Genomic DNA, 24,142 nt, shown 5'->3' on the forward strand with positions numbered 1-24,142 from the left:
ACCTAAATTGCATAATCCCTCATAGAAAAGATCAGAGAAATGTTACCATAGTGACTCTAAATTACTTCAACTTGTCATTCAATACTCTTCCTATTTTTTAACAACTATGTTTGGTTTTTTATTGTCTGAGATGCCCGTATATACTGTCTGTTTTGATTAAATATATACTTTCTTTCCCATTCAATTATTTTTCACAACCTCACAATTTTATCCTCCCAACGTCATGTGCTCATTTTTTTAATTAAAATAAGTACATCATTTTTCTCTTCCCTTTCCTCCTCTAAATCTTCCCATATGATAGTACATCTCTCAAAGTCATGGTATCTATGTGTGTGTATGTTTGTGTGTGTGTGTTACTAAGTATATGAATTCAAACTGTTTAGTTTATATAACAATATTTGTATGTATATTATTTCTGAGATCTTAAAGAAAAATTGTCCATCTAATTCTGCCTAAACATACATGGACGTAGGTCATTCATGAAGAATACAGAGCTTTCTCTACAATAATAGCAATCAATTGGGAATAATTTTAAGATAGTCAACAATCTTGTTAAATTGATATGTTTCTTCTTTGTATTTTCTAATATGTTCATCTACTAAATGAATCATATACTGTTTGTGTCTGCTGAATTTGATATCTTAACCAGGGTTATGTAAATTCTTAAAAAAACTAAATTCCAGTGTTATTATATGTCATTAATTATCATAATCACTCCAAGTGATTTATGACTCAAAACAGAGGGGCATGCTCACAGTCAACTATAGGACTGAGAATCAGGTCTCCAATGAGGGAGTTAGAGAAAGGAATGAAGGAGCTGAAAGTGTTTTCAACCCCACAGGAAGAACAACAATATCAACCAATATTTGTACCCCAGAGCTCTCAGGGACTGAGTCACCAGCAAAACAGTACACATTGAGTGACCCATGGCTCTAGCCACATGTGTAGCAAGGAAGGACATGTTGGGCATCAATGGGAGGAGAAGCCATTAGTCCTGTGAAGGATCAATGCCCCAGTATAGGGGAATGACAGGACGGGGAGGCAGGAGGAAGTGGCTGGGTGGTTGGGTAGCACATTCATAAAGCAGAGGGAAGGGGAATAGAATAAGGTGTTACCAGAGGGGAAACCAGTAAAGGGAAACATTTGATCATCTGAAATGAAAATAAAGGAAGTATCCAATAAAAAAAACCCTTATTGGTTAGAAATAACTGTTTTAATTTTTATTCCTTTTGAACAAAATCTATCCTGATTTCAGAGTACCACTTCCTCTTCTTCCTCCTCCTCCTTCTTCTTGCTCTTATTTTGATGAGGTAATGTGAGGAAGAAGGAGAAGGAAATATCAATAATAACATTGCTTTTGTCAAAGGCTCAAAAGTTATAGTCTGTAAATTATTCCAATATTTCAAATGGTTAGACCATTCAGAAAATGTTGCATTCTTCTGTGCCATATTTTGCCATAGTCAATTTGGTTAGAGTCTCTTTTGATCAGATGGTAGTGCATTAAACATGTCATCCCTATAAACTTATTATCTTTCAAGAAATATTGAAAAAATCTGGAAGGTACTAATTGAAAAACAGGAATTACTTTGGAATTAAGTTCTGAGTGGTTTGTGACTATATATAAGTGTATACATGTTCATTTAGTAACTATTACATTCAATTGATAAAATCAATATTTCTGATATCTTACTATGATTATTGTATTTTCTAAAGTCAGATTTTAAGCACAGTGAATTAAATAGAGAATTTTCTTTAAATATGAATTATTATTTGTAAGCTTTTTAAATTAAATACTTTTTACCAGCAATTATGTGATAAACATGGATATTTCTATAAATGACCTCAACCACTCGAGAAAAATTTACTGGTTACATATACAGAAGCCTCCATTTAATCACTTATCCTTAAAATTTTCCTTTGTACTGATCACAAAAAAAACTAACACACTACCGAACATCTTGATAAATATTCAAAGCACCATAGTGTAGAAGTTCATAGGTAAAAGAGGACAGATGAGATGCTCTTACACCTAATGCTTTCTGTTTTCTTGGAACACACAGGAACGTAGCCTAGACACCAGAGTTAAATGAGGTTCAGATAAACAATCTAAACAGTCACATAACCCCTAAAGAAATAATAGTATCCCTTCAAAATATCCCAATCAAAAAAAAAATTCCCAGATGAGGTGAGTTAAACTTCAAAGAAGACCTAATACTAATTCTCTTCAAACTATTCCACAAAATAGAAACTGAGGGAACACTACCTAATTCACTCTATGAACCCACAATTACATTTACACCTAAGGTGCACAAAGACCTAAAGAAAGAGAACTTCAGACCAATATCACTTATGAATATTGATGGAAAAATAGTGAAAATTCCCACAAACAGAATCCAGGAATACAACAAAAAATCATCCAGCATGATCAAGTAGTCCCCTAAATAAACATAGTAAAACAATATACACTAAACCAGTAGGCTATATCAAACTCAATGGAGAGAAACTTGAAGCAATCCCACTAAAATCAGGGACTAGACAAGGCTGCCCACTCTCTCCCTAATTATTCAAATATAGTTCTCAAAGTCCTAGTCAAAGCAATCAGACAACAAAAATACATCAAAGAGATACAGATTGGAAATGACTAATTCAAGATATCACTATTTGCAGATGATATTATAGTACAGATAAGTGATCCCAAATGTTCCACCAGAGAACTCCTTCAGCTGACAAACAACTTCAGCAAAAGGCTGGATATAAAATTAACTCAAGCAAATCAATATCCTTCCTTTACTCAATGGATAAACAGGCTGAGAAGGAAATTAGGAAAACAACACCCTTCACAATAGTAACAAATCATATAAAATACCTTGGTGAGATGATAACTAAACAAGTGAAAGATCTCTATGACAAGGACTTCAAGTCTCTGAAGAAAGAAATCAAAGAAGATCTCAAAGTTGGACAGATCTCCCATGCTCATGGATTGTCAGGATTACTATAATAAAAATGGCCATCTTGCTGAAAGCAATCTACTGATTCAATGCAATCCCCATCAAATTTCCAACTCAATTCTTCATAGAGTTATAAAGAGCAATTTGCAAATTCTTTTGGAATAACAAAAACCCAGGATAGCAAAAACCATAAAAGAACTTTTGGAGGAATCACCCTCCCTAACTTCAGTTATATTACAGAGCAATAGCAATAAAACTGCAGAGCATTTGTACAGACACAGATAGGTCAATGGAATAGAATTAAAGACCCAGAAATGAACCCACACACTTATGGTCATTTGATTTTTGACAAAGGAGCTAAACCCATCCAGTGGAAAACAGACACCCTTTTCAACAAATGCTGCTGGTTCAACTGTAGATCAGAATATAGAAGAATGCAAATTGTTTAATTCTTATCTCCTTGTTCAAAGCTCAAGCCCAGGCCGATCAAGGACCTTGGCATAAAACAAGATAAACTCAAATTAATAGAAGAAAAAGTGGGAAAGAGCCTTGAACACTTGGGTACAGAAGAAAATTTCCTGAACAGAACACCAATGACTTATGCTTAAAGGTCAAGGACAGACAACTGGGACTTCATAAAATTTTAAAGCTTCTGTAAGGCAAAGGGAATAGGAGAAAACGGCCACAAACTGAAGCAGGAAAGATCTTTACCAATCCTACCCTGATAGATGGCTAATCCCTAATATATACAATGAACTCAAAAAGTTAGACTCAAGAGAATCAACTAACCCTATTAAAAATGAGGTGCAGAACTAAACAAAGAATTCTCAACTGAGGAATATCGAATGGCTGAGAAACACCTAAAGATATGTTGAACATCCTTAGTCATCAGAGAAAAATCAAAACAACACTGATATTAAACCTCACTAATACTAGTGGCTAAGATTAAAAACTCAGGCGACAGCAGATGCTAAAGAGGGTATGGAGACAGAGGAACACTCCTCCATTGTTGGTGGGATTGCAAACCAGTACAACCACTCTGGAAATCAGTCTGGAGGTTCCTCAGAAATTGGACATTGCACTACCTGAGGACCCATCTATACCACTCCTTGGCATATACCCAAATGATACTCTAACATACAACAAGAACACATGCTCCACTGCATTTATAGCTACCTTATTTATTATAGCCAGAAGCTGGAAAGAACCCAGATGCCCTTCAATAGAGGAATGGATACAGAAAATGTGGTACATCTACACAATGGTGTACTACTCAGCCATCACAAACAATGACTTCATGAAATTAATAGGCAAATGAGTGAAACTGGAAAATATCATCGTAAGTGATATAAACCAATCACAAAAAAAACACAAATGGTATGCATTCACTAATAAGTGGATATTAGCCCAAAAGCTTGAATCCACAGACCACATGAAGTTCAAGAAGAGTGACAACCAAAATGTGGATGCTTCAGTCCTTCCTAAAATGGGGAACAACAATATTCATATAAGGGGATATGAAGACAAAGTTTAGAGCAGAGACTGAAGGAAAGGCCATCCAGAGACTGCCCTACCTCTTGATCCAGCCCATATAAATGCTACCACCAAACCCAGACTATATTGCTGATGACTAGAAGTGCATGCTGACAGGAGCCTGATATGTAGTTAGTATATATAGGATCTCAAGAAATGCAGGAACTGAGGATCGAACACAAGAATTACCAGGGTTTAGGGAGTGTCTGTGCCACTCAAGCAGAAATACTTTAATATTTCTGATAAAACTGAATTGTTTCTGTTTACTGTTTCAAACACTGTGCTCGCATGTGCGCACATGTGCATGAGCACACACACACACACACACACACACACACACACTCAATCACACTAACACACACACTCACTAATATCTAGGTAAGCTTTAACTACTATGCTTTCTCGTATGTTCTTAGTCGTCAACAGTAGTCTTCTGCTAGTTTGGCTTCTCTTGTGGTATTAAGTCATAAATCTATGGAAAGTAGTGGACAATATAATGCTAACACGAAGTTGATAAGATTAGAATATGTAAGTCATAAATATCAAGCAGACAGTGGTCAATCTTAGCCTTTCTCTGACACAGGATGAAGACAGTGATATATTCTTTAAAACAGACTATTGTTTGTTGGAAAAACTGAGGCCAATAAGCTAGCATTAATTTAATTTGCCATTTATATATAATCATATTTTCTGAAGTGATTAATATTTCCTTATGCTTTTAAATAAGCATAGAAATAATTGTTTACCCATTTATGTCCACTACCTGTTGCATCTATCTTGATGTATTTACAGATACACACAAACCACATACATACATACACACACACACACACACACACACACCACAGCAAACACCACACACATCATTTATAATATGTCATGTGTTGAAAGTTGAATACTAAAGTAATGTGGCTGATTGGACCATTCTGTTTTGTTTTTAGGACAAGGAGTGTACTGAGATAATACTGGATGTAAAAAGTTACACTTTTCAATTTATCACCACCCAATCAGAAAACAGTGAGCAGAAATGGTGCGAATATGCTCTAATATCAAGTATCAAACAATTCTAATCTAGACTGTGCAAATAATTAAATTGTAATGTAGTATTTATTAGTAGACTTGTAGTATTAAACATTAAAGGAAAAAATAACCATTTATTTGTTATTTTTGGAGGTCCTTTCTGTTCACCTGTCTTCGAAATGCCTAACATAGAGGTGTGCTTGTTTTGGTTTCTCTTCTTTCAGCACATTGGTCCACTTACCTAAGTTTCCTCCTCTTTTCACGTGCTATTCATAATTGCATGTGTTGTACTTTTCTATGATTGTCAATTCAGTGAGCTTGCTTATACCACCATGTCTAGAAATGCAGTACACAATGTCTTTTTGATGTCCTCAACATCACCAGGTCACAGATTGTTTTAGAAAAATGTAAAATTATAATTTTATGTAGCCTTTATCACCTACGTAGCATATGTAGAGAGTAGAGTAGATCAATGACCTTATCACTATTATGGAATATATGATCACATGATTATATATATATATATAATATATATATATGACATATATATATATATATGACAGGTTTTAGGGGAGTTAATGTTTATATTCAAATAACACAATTTGGAAAAAGTAGGGGTACATAAAATCATTAGTGTTAAACTACACTTTTTTCTGGTCTTCCAATCTTGTCCTTTAAGCACTGACAGAAAGAACAATAAAATGATAGACAGAATCACTGAGATATCCATGTCTGGTAGAAAATGCATCTAAACCAAAATTTGTTTTCATGTTGTGGCCTCCGTCTCCATTTTTCCTCCAAATTCTGGTACATGACTCCAGATATCTGATAAACACATCATCTGAGGCTGGCGATGACAGCAAAGGAATCATTTTTGCTCTGCTCAGATATCTGTGAAATAAGAAATTGAAGGAGAAATTCTCAGAGTGTCCTTCTTTCTCACCTGTCTTTGAAATGCCTAACACAGAGGTATGGTGGCTTTGGTTTATTTTCTCACAGCGCATTAGCCCACTCACCTGAGTGTCTTCCCCTTCTACATGCATGCTTCTCTGTGAGTTATTTGCTTCCGAAGCACTCTTCTCTAGCTAACATGACCATGCAATACGGCTGTCCTCAGACTTCTAGCTAAACCACAATTTTACCTGGTTCCTTCAAGTGGATTTACCTTATTGCTGTGGAAAATTAGCACCCCAAAGTCCAAATATCCTTCATAAATGATGGCTCTAGTTCAAACTAATTTTACATAAGTGACATGATATTCTTATTAGATAATGTATGTAATAAACAACACAAAATATTGATCTTATTGCCATTTATATTGCTACAGAATCATGAAGCCAGTTCTATACAGACATTGGGACATGTATTAAAAATTAGAGGGGAAAATAGTTGGATGTCATTACATATATATATATATATTTATATATATTTAAAGATTTACTTATTGTTTTTATTTATATGAGTACACTGTAGCTGTCTTCAGACACACTAAAAGAAGGCATCGGATCCCATTACAGATGTTTGGGAGCCACTATGTGGTTGCTGGGAATTGAATTCAGGACCTCTGGAAGAGCAGTCAGTGCTCCTAACTGTGGAGCCATCTTTCCAGGTCTATATTCATATTTTTAAAATCTGACATTTGAAATATTCTCCAAAGCATATTTGGTGTGAACATATGATAAGAATCCACCCAAGGCTTTAGAAAGTACTTATAAAAGTAGTAGTTATTAAAGTTTATGCTTTTAAATAGTTTTGGTAAATTGTACCTTTACATAGTGTTGGGTTAGGAAAGGCCTGAATTTAGATGAACTGCAAAATGTTGCAAGGGCCACAAATAGCGTAAGAGCTAGAAGTGATGGTAAACAGCAGGAGAATACTCTATCAACTAAGCAAAGTTCGTAAAAATTCAGAAAGTGAAGCAGCAATCACAGGGCCTACAGGGAGTTTCATCAGATCCTCTGTGCATGCATATATTAGAGCTTTCAGTTCAGAAACTCTTGGGACTTCTGAGTGTGTGAACAAGTAGGTCTATGATTCGTGTGCATTCTCTTGTTCTGTTTTCCTTGTGTTGGTTAGCCTTGTCCTACTACATTGTGGTATGTTTTTTCTCTCTTATTTATATTTTATTTTGTTAGCTTTGTCTGTCATCACTTAGGAACCTGTTCATATCTAATGACATATAGAAAGGGAGTGGATCCAGTGTGCAAAGGTACTGGGAAGAACTGGGAGGAGTACAGGAGGAGAAACTGCAATCAGGATGTATTTTATGAGAAAAAAAAAACTATTTTCAATTAAAAAGAAAAGATTTTTTTCCTTTTTTTTCTTCTACCTCATACAAATTTGAAATATAAATTTGTGAGAAAGTTGTTTTTGGCCAATACTTGCGATAGGCTTTGGTCTGAGTTTCAGAATGTGACCCTAGGCAACTTAATAACACAAAATAATTACTCACTATAAGCATTAATTAATTGTTACTGACCTACACTCTGTGGTCCCTTGAGTGAGCTGGGTATTATAATCCTTTTTTAAAATTTTATTCCCACCTTAATTTTCTATCCATATTTTAATTACTCTATATTTTAATTGCAGTTACTGAGACCATAAAACACTAATATTTTAATTAACAGAAGCTGCACATTAGGAAGAAGATGGCTATCAAGAACCCAGATTTCAAGGGAAAACTGTTTCATATTTAAGTGGGAATATTTAAGCAACACTGCTATATATTACTAATGAGTGAAATACCCTGTTATACATTTATCACTCATCTGAAGAATAGAGTTCCCATAACATTGAAGAAATAGTTCAATATCGTATTTAAGAACAATTAACTGAACATATGAAAATACATTTACTCAAGTTTAAAGTTTCTAATTAAACCTTTAACTGAAGAATCATTTCCTCGAGTACCATAATAAATGTGTTTCATTCTATGAGATATATCCAATTAATCACAAAATAGTCAAGCTTTTAAAATAATTGTGAATTATTTGTAATACCTATTATGACACATGGATTTAGATGAGAACATACTTGCTTATGAAAATGATAGTAAAAGAGTTGACTTAGATCATATGGCCTAAGGAATTTTTATAGTTATAAAGAACACATCAAAAACATAATCTACCATGATCAAATAAGCTTCATCCTAGAGATGCAGGAATGGTACAGTATGAAAATCCATCAATGTAATCCACCATATAAAAATGAAATTATAAAAAACACATTATTATTTCATTGGATAATGTAAAAGCCTTTGAAAAATTCACTACTCTTTTATGTTATAAGTGTTGAGGAGACTAGAGATATAAGGCAGATACCTAAACACAATAAAGGTAATATACAGCAAGCTGCTAGCTAGCATAAAATAAAATGGAAATAAACTTAAAACAATTTCATTAAAATCAAGATCAAGACAAAGCTGTCCACTGTCTCCTTATCTGTTCAATATAGTATTTGAAGTTTTAGCTGTTATAATAAAACAACTAAAGTCAACCAAATGAACAAGAATTGGAATGTAACAAAGAAAACTATTGCTATTCAAAGATGACATGAGAGTATGTATAGGTAACCGCAAAAATTTTGTAAAGCAACTCCTATAGTAAAGGAACTCTTATAGCTGAGAAACACCTTCAACAAAGTAGCTGGATACAAAATTAACTTAAATAAATTGATAGGCCACATGTATATAAATGCTATATGTTCTGAGAAAAAATTAGGAAAACAATACCATTCACAATACCCACAAATAATATAAAATATTTTTGAGTAACTCTAATCAAGCAAATGAAAAAAAATTATGACAAAACTTAGTCTTTAAGAAAGAAATTGAAAGAGGTATCAAAAGATGGAAAGATCTCTCATGTTAATGGATCAGTATGATTAACGTATTAAAAGTGGCCATCTTACCAAAAGCAATTTACACATTCCATTCAATGTGCATCTAAATTCCAACATAGTTTTTTACAGCCCTTGGCAGAACAGAACTCAACTTCATATTGAAAAGCAAAAAATCCAGGATAGTTAAAACAATCCTGTACAGTAAAAGAAGTTACAGAGTTATTACCATCACTGATTTCAGAATAATGTTAAGAATCAATAAATGTTAACTCATGAAATAGAATAGATTTTCTAAGGTAATGGACTCCATCAAAAGAATAAAATAGCAGACAAAAGTATTGGAAAAGATCTTCACCAACCTTCCATCTGACAGAGGGTTGATATCCAAAATATGTAAAGAACTCAATAAACATACCAAAAATTAATTAACAAAAGAGTACATACCTAAATATTTTTTTTAAAAAAATGAATCTCTAATGGCTGGGAAATATTTAAAGAAATGTTAAACTGACTTAGTCTTCAGAAAAATGTAAGTCCAAACAACTCTGAGTTTTTATATTATACTCCTTTTGGACATAAACCAAAAAATGTTCTATTATATCACAAGATTACTCATGTTCATAGCAGTTTTATGTATAATAGCCAGAAGCTGGAAACAACATAGAAGCTCCTTCATCAATGAATGGATAAAGACAATGTAGTTCATTTACACAATGGAATATTACTTGGCTATAAAAACAATGACATTATGAAATGGGCAGGCAAATGGATATACCTAGAAAATACCATTCTGAGTGAGGTAGTTGAGACTTATATGGCATGTACTCACTTATAAGTGTGTATTAGCTGTGAAATATATAGGATAATCACTTTGTAATCTATAGATGCAAAGAAGCTGCGTAACAAGGATCAAATAAGTAAACTTAAATTTCACTTAAAAGGGAAAATACGATAGCCATTGGAGGTGGACAGAGGAATATTACTGGGTGGGGGAGTGTTTGGGGAAGGGAACAGAAGGGATGAAGTAGGAGGAGGATTAAGGTAGAGAGTATTAGGAGAAAAACCTGGAAATGATGGGGAGTGGATCTCTGAGCTGAGCTAGGAATCTAGTACAATGGAAACGCCTAGGAATCTATGAGGTTGACCCTAGCAAAGTCTTAAGGAATGAAGAGTATGCAACCTGAAGTGGCCACCTCCTGCAATGTGGCAAGACTTGCAATGGAAGGATGGAGACAGCAATCCAGCCACAAAACCTTACAGCTACAATTTGTCCTGCCTATAAGTTATGCAAGGGTAAAGTCGGAATGGAAATTGAGGGAATGTCCAGTTAGTCATTAGTTTACCTTGAGACCTATGCCAGGAGAGAGAACCCACACCTGGTACTATTAATAACATTCTACTATACTTGAAGATAGGAGCCTAGCATTACTCTCATGAAAGAGGCTTCTGCCATCAACGTATTGAAATACATGCAAAGATCCACAACCAACCTCTGCCTTCATGTGGAACTCCTAAAAGCAGGGGCAGGGGCTGTCTCTAACTGTTGCCTGTCTTTAGATATTTTTTCCATAACTGGGCTGCTTGCCTAGTTTCAGTTGAGATATTTGTCCAGTCCTGCTGCAACTTGTCATGAAAATGCAGGTTGATATCCATTAGAGATTTCTACTTTTTTTTTTGAAGAGAAAGGGAGGTACAGGGCAGAGAGAGGAGGAAAATTGAGAGGGAGGGTCTGAAAGGTGAGGTAAAGGGGAAGCTGAGATAGGAATGCAACATAAGTAATAAATTAGTAGATAAGTAAGCAAGTAAATAAATAATTAAATAAATAATAAAAGAAATGAAGTTTTGTTGCTTATTTGCTCCCCAGCTATTGACTCTGACCAACACATTAGATTGTCAAGGCATTGTTTTTTTCTCTGACATTTATCATCTTATTTCGATTTTTCCAAGCATTTGAACAGTTCTAATTGCCTCAGTTTGCATGGTCTGCTTAACTGAATTTAAGAGTACATGGCAACTGGAAGAACAATTTTTGGTGTTTGACCACTCTGACCATAAACACAAAATAATATGTGATTGAATCTGCTGAAATTAAAAATGAATGAGATTAATTTTGACTCTGCATTTCAGAAGGTTCCATCTATCCTGGCAATGGTAATGTGGGACTGTGAATGTTCACATCAGAGTTTCCTAGAGGTCCGGAAAACAGAGTGGAGGCAGAATTTACCGTTCAAGATATGTAGACAATGAACTTCTGCCTCCAGCTAGACTGTACCATCTACCAGGCACAATCAATCTTCAATTATGTCTCCATATCATGAATCAATGGATCAGTCTACCACTAAAATGGAGCTATCATAATCTAATCATATTTGAAAACTATTACTGTTTCACAGGGAGCAGCAAGACAATAAAAAATAATCAAACGCTGCTCATTTATCTCTATCTGGTTTTTGTTGTTATTTTTACTTTTTTGATGTGTAGAAAAGTCAATATTTCCCCCTTATAATTAAAGAGCTTCTTTATTTTTCCTTTAAATGGTAGCCCCGAGGTTATTTTTAACTTTGTGGACTCCTATATGTCATGCCTAAAATCTGAGTACTTTTATTTAAAACTCTGATTCTAAAGATCCTTGAATTTGATTGATAAATTAATTTACAAATTCATTGCATTTAGCCTACATTACCTATGTCCATTCATTTATATCTATTATTTTAAATGTGTCTTCTGAAGTAGTGTTTATAGATTAGGGGATATTTTATTCATTACTGTGTCTGAATATCTTTTCATTTCAAAAGTGTTCCACTGACAAATCAAAATGTGCACAATAAAGGATATTAGTGTTTTGCAAAAAAACATAAAGAAATACAAAAATGGAAGAAAAAATAAGGACCAAGGAGAAAATATTAGGTCAAGATGTTTTATAGTTACAACACAAACACGTTTTTGTATAAAAGAAAACCACGCTATGGATAGGACAACAAAATCATTTGTAAAACATATCTGGGATGTTTTATTTAAAAAATTTGGGAGCTCTATTTGATTTTATAATAATAATTGAAAACTTATTTCAAGTTTGAATTAAGAGGCGGTTCTAATGTAGAATTAGTTCCTTCAGATAAGAGGTATATGGATTTATTGGAGGCAAAACAAGTCTGCCTTTTTATTTTTGGAATGTTCAGAAATGGAGATTACAGTGATACTACCTTCTGAGCCCTTGGAATTAAAACTGTTAAGATGTGTGAAATATTGAAAATGAAGGCTGCACTTTTTTTTTCAGAGTTTTTAAGCTACCGTTACTTTTGCCAGTGAGAAAATGACTTTCCATGTGGAAGCTCTGGATCTGGAGACAGTGCTGTCGTGTTATTATACTGATATTGCTTGCTGCAAATATCCACGATGACAACCTGAAAAATGAGAATTAATAATCGACTGCAAGCCTTTGGTAGAGGTTTTTTAATTAGCTTGAAACAAATATGAAAGTAGGAAATGGACAATATATACATAAATGAAATAGGGGAATCACCCTATATGAGATTTATGTTTATAAATGTTATGCTCAAAGAACATGTTATGGTTTCTGTGGGAGAATTACTAGAAATAGAGCAGAAATTTAAAGTCTTTTTTTTAACTTTACAATCAGAGAAGGCAGTTTTAGAGGGCTAGATTGTAGAAAAAAATTTAAAAAATCTACAAAAAGAGAAAATGCCTCATTTCTGTAGAGCATATATAAACTTTTATGAGACAGGTGCACATGACAGAAACTTTTCAAATATCTAAGATGAAGGGGTTGTTGTAAGTCTAAAATAACTAACCAGATTCTTCAATGGTTATCCCATTGTTTTGGGGTATGCTAATTTCATGTCCATAAGTGTTCAGAAAAGTGTAACTCATTACTGACACACTATTTCATTGTGACATAACCAATCCCAATTAAAAATAGTTTAGACAGAATATATTTGTGTACATGAGACAAAGGAAATAGAAATGGGGAAGAAATGTCCCTTAATATTCACACACTGGTACAGGTTCTTATTAACAAGTGATTGTTGGGAGTGGGTACAGGAGTAAAATGTACAGAAAGAAGGGTTCTGTGCATGTTGATTTTTCAAGTTTTCTAGTTAGTGTTCCAGATAAGTATTTCAGGTGAATCTGCTGGGTATTAAATAGAAGTATTTAATGGGCAAAATATGTTGGAAGTAGTAAAATAATGTGTCTTAGCACCCCCTGAATACTTAGGAAGGATTACCTTGTGGAAGTGACTTTTGTTAAGGTACATAAGTAACCACAGTTATTTACTGGCCCAGTTCTTTTGGTATGGCAACAAGGAATTAAACCAGGTTGGTTGAAGGAGACACAGAAAGACTGGGTTCATGACAATTTCTTTGAGAGCAAATGGGCTTTATATACATTACAAGAAACAGTTATGATCCATAAAGTTGTAGTTAACAGGTTATAATGATGTTTGCCAGCAGGATAGACAAGATTGTTATCTAAGACCAATTATCCATCAAGTCATGCTTCCTTTACTACTAATGGAAGATATAGAGAAAAAATGAAGTGGCCCAAATGTCTCAGTCCTGAGGTAGCACATCACTTTCTCAGGAACCGGAAGGAACATTGTGCTATGGAACCTATGACACATACCTATCAAGACGGCTAGGGCAGGGCAGCTTTATGAGTCCCTGCAAAGCTAAGTAGTTAAAGTATATTTAACTACTACAGTTGTTCATTTGGAGAAGAAGCCAAATGAGGTAAAAGCCCATTGCCAGTATCTGCACAAATACAGGAAAGATTTCAAGTACAAAAAGTACTTTTTTAAAAGGATTGTTTTAGTTAATTTTCAGTCAGAGAAGATGTACCTAACCCTCAAGAGACAGAAGGCTCCAGGATAGGTGGGGTGGGGTGCGGGGGTGGGGTAGGGACATCCCCCTGGAGGCAAGGGGTGGAGAGACAGTGTGGAATGTGGAATAGTAAGAGGGTGGACCTGGAAGGGGATAAAATCTGGAGAGTAAAAAAGAATAATTAATAAAATTTCAAAAAGAACAACAGAAAAATAAAGAAAAAGTATTTCATAATGTCCCTTTTCACTTCAAACTACACACTGTGTATTTCTATTTGAGATCCCTGTTCTTTTTCTTTATAGACCCACGTAAGAGTGACGACTAATAACCACATGACAGAGTCCATATCACGCAGGCTTGAAACCTCCTCTACCAATGATATTAATCCTTTATTTTATAGAATTGCTTCAGACACATTCATAGGAGGCAAGACAGTTTCATTCTTTGCCAAACTATCACAAGGCTGATCTCTAACATAGTTGCTAATACTTTTCTTGTCTGAAACCATTCGAGCAAAGTGGGGACAGTCTGGTTTTCTCTCTGCTTTATTGTTTTCTAAACTCCTACAAAAAAGTCCATTATGACAACTTATATACTTAATGATAAAACGTACATCCCCATTCTAATACATAGAAGCCAGAGATGGCATCTAACAACATTCTACTAGAGAAGGAAATTAATGAAAGCCAAGAAAAAACTTAATGGCGCTTAGATAGGAGAAAGAAAAACTCTTAATTATGTGGTTATAGTATATTAAAATAGTAAATAATATAGCACTCAGGGATATAAATTAGCATTTTTCTTTAATTTCTATTTCTCACAATAAAACACAATCATTAGAAGTAACTTAGAAGAAGTATATTTTGTAGGGTTCCAGAGGAGTGGAGGAAAAAAACATACTTAAGCCTTGGGTGACAGTTTCATTGAAACCACACATCTAGTCAGGAAATCAGAAAATTGTTATTGTTTTGTTGTAAGCCCAAGGATCTGAATACCCAGAATGCAAGCACATGCACACACATGTGGACACACACACACACACACACACAAACACTCACACAAACAGGTATGTGTTATACTCTACTAATCCCTGTCCACTTCCTGGGTATCCTCCCAACATTGGCACTTCAAGTTTCTAGGTGCTTCCTCTACCACTGAGACCATAAAAAAGCAGCCCAGCTAGTAGAACATATTCTACATACATACTACACATTTTGAGATAGCCCCAACTCTAGTAGTTTGGGACCCACATGAACACCAAGTTGCACATCTGCTATATTTGTCGGTGGAGGCCCAGGTCTATCCTGTGTATGTTCTTCAGTTGGTGGTTCAGTCTCTGAGAGCCCTCACAGGTCCAAGTTAGTTAACTCTGTTGGTCTTCCTGTAGAGTTCCTATCCCCTTCTGGGATGCCATCCTTCCTACTACACTTGCAGAAGAATTCCCAAGTTATATTTACTGTTTGGCTGTGGGTACCCATGTCTATCCGAGCCAGCTGCTAGGAGGAGCCTCTCAGAGGATCACATGTTAATAAATAAAAATGATTAGAAAATAAATTAGCAACTTCAAAAGGATAAAGGGGACAGAAATTAAATATTCACTCTAATGAAGTAAATAACCCCTGCCCTAGGGAAGCAGCTATAGGAGTATCTCGAGAGTCTAAAAGGCAGCATCATATCCTAGTTTGGCAAGTTTCGGGCTATCAAGAAGCCTTTTCTCAAGAATAAAGGGTAAATGGCATCTAAGAGGTGACAACAGAGGTTTTCTTCTGACCATCGCACAGAGAAGTATGTGCACGTGTTCATCCACACCCATGAACATGGAAACACACACAAATTAAACAGAGAAAATAGTAAAGATGCTATGAAGAGTGTTTAGACAGAGATGAACAAATACACAGTGTATAACTTATAGTAACCTCATTTCAATACCTCCAACAATGCTATGCTAATGACCATATTTTAGAGTCCATTGTTACAGCATAATCTTATAATGGACACATTATAAGATTTTAATAACATGCAATGCCAAAACTCTTGCAAATCTACATGAAATAAATCAGAGAACATGAACTCTTTATGCAATGAACACACACCAAGTTTGCATAGCTACTAGAGTAAAATCTAATAACTCCAATAACTTGAAACAATGAAATAACTTAGATGAATACAAGGTAGTTTATTTAAACTATTCTGATTTCTAAAATTAAACCAATGTGTGACCATTGGACAATGTCAAACTATTATTACTTTACTCTGGCCCTGAGCGCAAGTCGCAGGATCAAACAAAACCATAATTGAGGTATGTAACATCTCTGGTATAAATGTCAATAGCCTCCATCGACAATAGTATATTGAGATGAGTATAATAATTTCTTGGTATTCTAGAAAATATCACATAACCAAGTAGTGCATAAATTATAAATATGAGGTTAGGACATAAACATCACCACAGATTTGAGTCCATCTTGGATGATATAATAAATATCAAATAAGCCTGCATATCACAATGGTATTTTCTGATTAGGAGCAAGGTCATAAGAAAACCTCACAGGGGGTCATTTTCTTGTTACCAATTACTGGATAAAGAGACATAAAATTTATAGTAACAATGAACAGAAAATTTTTAAAAAGAGAAAGAAAGAATACAAGATAATTAAATGAAATGTATACTCCTACAGGATACCAGGATCTAGGAGGGAAAATAACCAATCTAGACTAGTGAAAAGTGTGCTGAAGGAAAGTGTCTTTGGACTGGATGGCAGAACTGATACTGGAAGATCATAGAAATTTTATGAAAAGCATACCTTTAGATCAATTGAAACTGAAGCATTTAAAATTTGCAATCAAAATATTAGAAAAAGGGACCCATCAATGCCATATGTGAGTGTGTGTGTGTGTGTGTGTGTGTATGGATGATAGATAGATATGTAGATAGATAGATAGGAAGATAGATAGGAAGATAGACAGGAAGATAGATAGATAGATGATAGATAGATAGATAGATAGCAAATAATAGGAACTATTATTAAACAAATTAAACATTTCTATTATATTTTTAATACTTATGACTTTCCAATTTAAAATAAAACTAGTTATTGCTTAAGAACCACAAATTTATCATTTAAGTCAAAGCAAGTTTAACATAGTTTCTTTGATTCCTTAGGATAACTCAGTAACTCACATTAGTTATCTAACTCTTTTCAATTGCATTAAATGAAACAAAGAAGAACATTTCATAAAATATTAATAAAATTTTGCATTAATTGCATAATAACTGAAGCAAATGAGATGTCCTAGTTGTCATACCTTTACTTAGCAATCATGTAGATATTTGAGTTTTCAAAAAGTATAACAAGTTCATTTGTAAATGTGCCAGATCTTAATTATTGTTTTTAAGAACCTTATCCATTCTTCAAATTGGACAAGAAAACTTTTGATCTAACCACTGAATTAATTATGCTGTATAAATTTTTTAGTTGATGTCTACCAAAGGTTTAGTTTGTTAAAATAAAACAAATAATATTTTACTATGTTATTTTTGAAATATTTTAAGGATTCTAAGGAACCCAGTCACATTGCAGAAATTTCTTAGTAGCATTTTACATTGTCTAGTTATCTAAAATACTGTATCTTCATTTTGTGTGTTACCTTGGATGACAGCTTCTATTAGATTAAAATATGAATTAAGGTTTAATTTTGATATGCAAATCATGTTTTTAAAGGGACATATCAGTGCCTATTTATTAAAATACAAATGAAATTATTCAGTTTGTTACTTCAATATTAGTTTTACTGTAAAAATATAGTAAAGAGAACTTTTCTAATTCAAAAAGATTATTATAATTCTGCAGAACTCAGCCAAAATATGTATGCTACACATATTGCATTCTGCGTACTGATATGGTCTTTTCTTTCCTCAGATTCTGCTGGGTAAGATCAAGCAACCTATGGATTGAGAGAATTTTGCTATGACATATCTCCTTATAAACAGTTTCTTAAATATTATAATTTTATATGTGTAATGCCACCATCTTGTTCAATAACAAGGGTTTCATGAATTTTTTTTGCTACAGAATGACAATCAAACAAATCATTTTGTTATAGAAAGTTTCAGAAATGACAATCAATGTAATAAAGGGTGGGTTAATTTTAATCTGGTGGGTTCCAATCTTTTGGGCTAATACCCACTAATAAGTGATTGCAAATAATGTTTGTTCTAATGCATTTGTGTTACCTCACTCAGGATAATAATTTTTAGTTCCATCAATTTCCCTATGAATTTCATGAAGTCATTGTTTTTGATGGCTGAGTAGTACTCCATTGTGTAGATGTACAATTTCTGTATCCATTCCTCTGACGAAGGACATCTGGGTTCTTTCCAGCTTCTGGAGGCAGCTATGAACATAGTGGAGCAGGTGTCCTTGTTATATGTTGAAGCATCTTTTGGGTATATGCCCAGGAGGAGTATAGCTGGGTCCCCAGGTAGTAGTATGTTTAATTTTCTGGGGAACCACCAGACTGATTTCCACAGTGGTTTTAGCAGCTTGCAATCCAACCCAAAATTGAGGAAATGTTCTTCTTTCTCCATATCCTAGCCAGCATCTGGTATCAACTGAGGTTTTGATCTTAGAAATTCTGACTGGTGTGAAGTGGAATCTTAGGGTTGATTTGATTTGATTTCTTTAGGTCTATTTTTAGCCATTTGATAGTCCTCAGTTGAAAAATCTTTCTTTAGCTCTGAACCCCATTTTTCAGTAGAGTTTATTTGATTCTCTGAAGTATAATTTCTTGAGTTCTTTGCATATATTAAATACTAGACCTCTGTCAGATGGAGGATTCATAAAAATTTTTCCCAATCTGTTGGCTGCCATTTTGTCCTAATGACAGTGTGTTTTGCCTTACAGAAGTTTTACATTTTTTTTAGATCCCACTTGTTGATGATTGATCTTAAAGCATATGCTATTGGTGTTCTGTTCTAGAAAATTTCCGCTGTGTTTATGTTTTTGCAGATTTTCCACAATTTCTCTTCTATTGGTTTCAGTGTTTCTGGTTTTTGTGGAGGTTTTTGATAAACTTGGACTTGAGCTTTATATAAAGAGATAAGAATGGTCAATTTGTATTCTTCTACATGCTGACCTGCTGTTGAACAAGCACGATTTGTTGAAGATGCTGGCTTTATTTTATCACATGGTTATAGTCCTTTGACAGAGGGCAAGTTACCATAAGTTTGTGGGTACATTTCGGGGTTCAATTCTTTTTTTTATTAACTTGAGCATTTCATATATACATTTCGAGTGTTATTCCCTTTCCCGGTTTCCGGGCAAACATCCTCCTCCCCAATCCCCTCCTTTATGGGTGTTCCCCTCCCCATCCTCCCCTCTTGCCGCCCTCCCCCCAAAAATTTGGTTCACTGGGGGTTCAGTCTTAGCAGGACCCAGGGCTTCCCCTTCCACTGGTGCTCTTACTAGGATATTCATTGCTACCTATGAGGTCAGAGTCCAGGGTCAGTCCGTGAATAGTCTTTAGGTAGTGGCTTAGTCCCTGGAAGCTCTGGTTGCTTGGCATTGTTGACATATGGGGTCTCGAGCCCCTTCAAGCTCTTCTAGTTCTTTCTCTGATTCCTTCAACGGGGGTCCTATTCTCAATTCAGTGGTTTGCTGCTGGCATACGCCTTTGTGTTTGCTGTATTCTGGCTGTGTCTGTCAGGAGAGATCTACTTCTGGCTCCTGTCGGCCTTCACTTTTTGCTTCATCCATCTTGTCTAATTGGATGGCTGTATATGCATGGGCCACATGTGGGGCAGGCTCTGAATGGGAGTAACTTCTGTGTCTCTTTTAATATTTGCCTCTCTATTCCCTGCCAAGGGTTTTCTTGTTCCTCTTTTAAAGAAGGAGTGAAGCATTCACATTTTGATCATCCGTCTTGAGTTTCATTTGTTCTAGGCATCTAGAGTAATTCAAGCATTTGGGCTAATAGCCACTTATCAATGAGTGCATACCATGCGTGTTTTTCTGTGATTGGGTTACCTCATTCAGGATGATATTTTCCAGTTCGAAGCATTTGCCTACGCATTTCATAAAGTCATTGTTTTTGATAGCTGAGTAATATTCCATTGTGTAGATGTACCACATTTTCTGTATCCATTCCTCTGTTGAAGGGCATCTGGGTTCTTTCCAACTTCTGGCTATTATAAATAAGGCTGCGATGAACATAGTGGAGCATGTGTCTTTTTTATATGTTGGGGCATCTTTTGGGTATATGCCCAAGAGAGGTATAGCTGGATCCTCAGGCAGTTCAATGTCCAATTTTCTGAAGAACCTCCAGACTGATTTCCAGAATGGTTGTACCACTCTGCAATCCCACCGACAATGGAGGAGTGTTCCTCTTTCTCTGCATCCTCGCCAGCATCTGCTGTCACCTGAGTTTTTGATCTTAGCCATTCTCACTGGCGTGAGGTGAAATCTCAGGGTTGTTTTGATTTCCATTTCCCTTATGACTAAAGATGTTGAACATTTCTTTAGGTGTTTCTCAGCCATTCGGCATTCCTTAGCTGTGAATTCTTTGTTTAGCTCTGAACCCCATTTTTAATAGGGTTATTTGTCTCCCTGCGGTCTAACTTCTTGAGTTCTTTGTATATTTTGGATATAAGGCCTCAATCTGTTGTAGGATTGGTAAAGATCTTTTCCCAATCTTTTGGTTGCCGTTTTGTCCTAACCACAGTGTCCTTTGCCTTACAGAAGCTTTGCAGTTTTATGAGATCCCATTTGTCGATTCTTGATCTTAGTGAATAAGCCATTGGTGTTTTGTTCAGGAAATTTTTTCCAGTGCCCATATGTTCGAGATGCTGCCCTAGGTTTTCTTCTATTAGTTTGAGTGTATCTGGTGTGATGTGGAGGTCCTTGATCCACTTGGACTTAAGCTTTGTACAGGGTGATAAGCATGGATTGATCTGCATTCTTCTACATGTTGACTTCCAGTTGAACCAGCACCATTTGCTGAAAATGCTATCTTTTTTCCATTTGATGGTTTTGGCTCCTTTGTAAAAAATCAAGTGCCCATAGGTGTGTGGGTTCATTTCTGGGTCTTCAATTCTGTTCCATTGGTCTATCTGTCTGTCTCTGTACCAATACCATGCAGTTTTTATCACTATTGCTCTGTAACACTGCATGAGTTCAGGGAAAGTGATTCCCCCTGAAGTCCTTTTATTGTTGAGGATAGTTTTAGCTATCCTGGGTTTTTTGTTATTCCAGATGAATTTGCAAATTGTTCTGTCTAACTCTTTGAATAATTTTATTGGTATTTTAAAGGGGATTGCATTGAATGTGTAGATCGCTTTTGGTAAAATGGTCATTTTTACTATATTAATCCTGCCAATCCATGAGCACGGGAGATCTTTCCATCTTCTGAGGACTTCAATTTCTATCTTCAGAGGCATGAAGTTCTTATTGTACAGATATTTTACTTGCTTGGTTATAGTCACCCCGATGCATTTTATATTATTTGGGACTATTATGAAGATTGTTGTTTCCCTATTTTCTTTCTCTGCTTCTTTCTCTTTTGTGTAGAGGAAGGCTACAGATTTATTTGAGTTAATTTTATACCCAGCCACTTTGCTGAAGTTGTTTATCAGCTTTAGTAGTTCTCTAGTGGAACTTTTGGGATCACTTAAATATACTATCATATCATCTGCAAATAGTGATATTTTGACTTCTTCTTTTCCGATCTGTAACCAATTGACTTCCTTTTGTTGTCTGATTGCTCTGGCTAGAACTTCAAAAACTATATTGAATAAGTAGGGAGAGAGTGGGCAGCCTTGTCTAATCTGATTTTAGTGGGATTGCTTCAAGTTTCTCTCCATTTAGTTTAATGTTAGCTACTGGTTTGCTGTATATGGCTTTTACTATGTTTAGGTATCGGCCTTGAATTCCTATTCTTTCCAGGACTTTTATCATGAAGGGGTGTTGAATTTTGTCAAATGCTTTCTCAGCATCTAATGAAATGATCATGTGGTTTTGTTCCTTCAGTTTGTTTATATAATGGATCACGTTGATGGTTTTCCCAATATTAAACCATCCCTGCATGCCTGGGATTAAGCCTACTTGGTCATGGTGGATGCTTGTTTTGATGTGCTCTTGAATTCAGTTTGCCAGAATTTTATTGAGTATTTTTGTGTCGATATTCATAAGGGAAATTGGTCTGAAGTTCTCTTTATTTGTTGGGTCTTTGTGTGGTTTAGGTATAAGAGTAATTGTGGCTTCATAGAAGGAATTCGGTAGTGCTCCATCTGTTTCAATTTTGTGGAATAGTTTGGATAATATTGGTATGAGGTCTTCTATGAAGGTTTGATAGAATTCTGCACTAAACCTGTCTGGACCTGGGCTCTTTTTGGTTGGGAGACTTTTAATGACTGGTTCCATTTCCTTAGGAGTTATGGGGTTGTTTAACTGGTTTGTCTGTTCCTGATTTAACTTTAGTACCTGGTATCTGTCTAGGAAATTGTCCATTTCCTGCAGATTTTCAAGTTTTGTTGAATATAGGCTTTTATAGTAAGATCTGATGATTTTTTGAATTTTCTGAATCTGTAGTTATGTCTCCCTTTTCATTTCTGATTTTGTCCTCTCTGTGTCCTCTCGTTAGTCTGGCTAAGGGGTTTATCTATCTTGTTGATTTTCTCAAAGAACCAACTTTTGGTTCTGTTGATTCTTTCTATGGTCCTTTTTGTTTCTACTTGGTTGATTTCAGCTCTGAGTTTGATTATTTCCTGCCATCTACTCCTCCTGGGTGTATTTGCTTCTTTTTGTTCTAGAGCTTTTAGGTGTGCTGTCAAGCTGCTGACATATGCTCTTTCCTGTTTCTTTCTGCAGGCACTCAGCGCTATGAGTTTTCCTCTTAGCACAGCTTTCATTGTGTCCCATAAGTTTCGGTATATTGTAACTTCATTTTCATTAAATTCTAAAAAGTCTTTAATTTCTTTCTTTATTTCTTCCTTTACCAGGTTATCATTGACTAGAGCATTGTTCAATTTCCACGTATATGTGGGCATTCTTCCCTTATTGTTATTGAAGGCCAGTTTTAGGCCGTGGTGGTCTGATACCAAGCATGGGATTATTTCTATCTCTCTGTACCTGTTGAGGACTGTTTTTTGACCAATTATATAGTCAATTTTGGAGAAAGTACCATGAGGAGCTGAGAAGAAGGTATATCCTTTTGCTTTAGGATAGAATGTTCTATAAATATCTGTTAAGTCCATTTGGCTCATGACTTCTCTTAGTCTGTCGACATCTCTGTTTAATTTCTGTTTCCATGATCTGTCCATTGATGAGAGTGGGGTGTTGAAATATCCTACTATTATTGTGTGAGGTGCAATGTGTGTTTTGAGCTTTAATAAGGTTTCTTTTACCTATGTAGGTGCCCTTGTATTTGGGGCTTAGATATTTAGGATTGAGAGTTCATCTTGGTGGATTTTTCCTTTGATGAATATGAAGTGTCATTCCTTATCTTTTTCATGACTTTTAGTTGAAAATCGATTTTATTCAATATTAGAATGGCTACTCCAGCTTGCTTCTTCAGACCATTTGCTTGGAAAGTTGTTTTCCAGCCTTTCACTCTGAGGTAGTTTCTGTCTTTGTATCTGAGGTGTGTTTCCTGTAGGCAGCAGAATGCACGGTCCTCATTGTGTATCCAGTTTGTTATTTTATGTATTTTTATTGGGGAGTTGAGACCATTGATGTTGAGAGATATTAAGAATTAGTGATTATTGCTTCCTGTTATATTCATATTTGGATGTGTGATTATGTTTGTGTGCTTTTCTTCTCTGTTTTATTGCCAAGACGATTAGTTTCTTGCTTCTTCTAGGGTATAGCTTGCCTCCTTATGTTGGGCTTTACCATTTATTATCTTTGTAGTGCTGGATTTGTAGAAAGATATTGTGTAAATTTGGTTTTGTCATGGAATATCTTG

Source organism: Rattus norvegicus, chromosome 2 (genome assembly GCF_021556685.1).
Source record: "Rattus norvegicus strain SHRSP/BbbUtx chromosome 2, alternate assembly SHRSP_T2T, whole genome shotgun sequence".
NCBI lineage: Eukaryota > Metazoa > Chordata > Mammalia > Rodentia > Muridae > Rattus > Rattus norvegicus.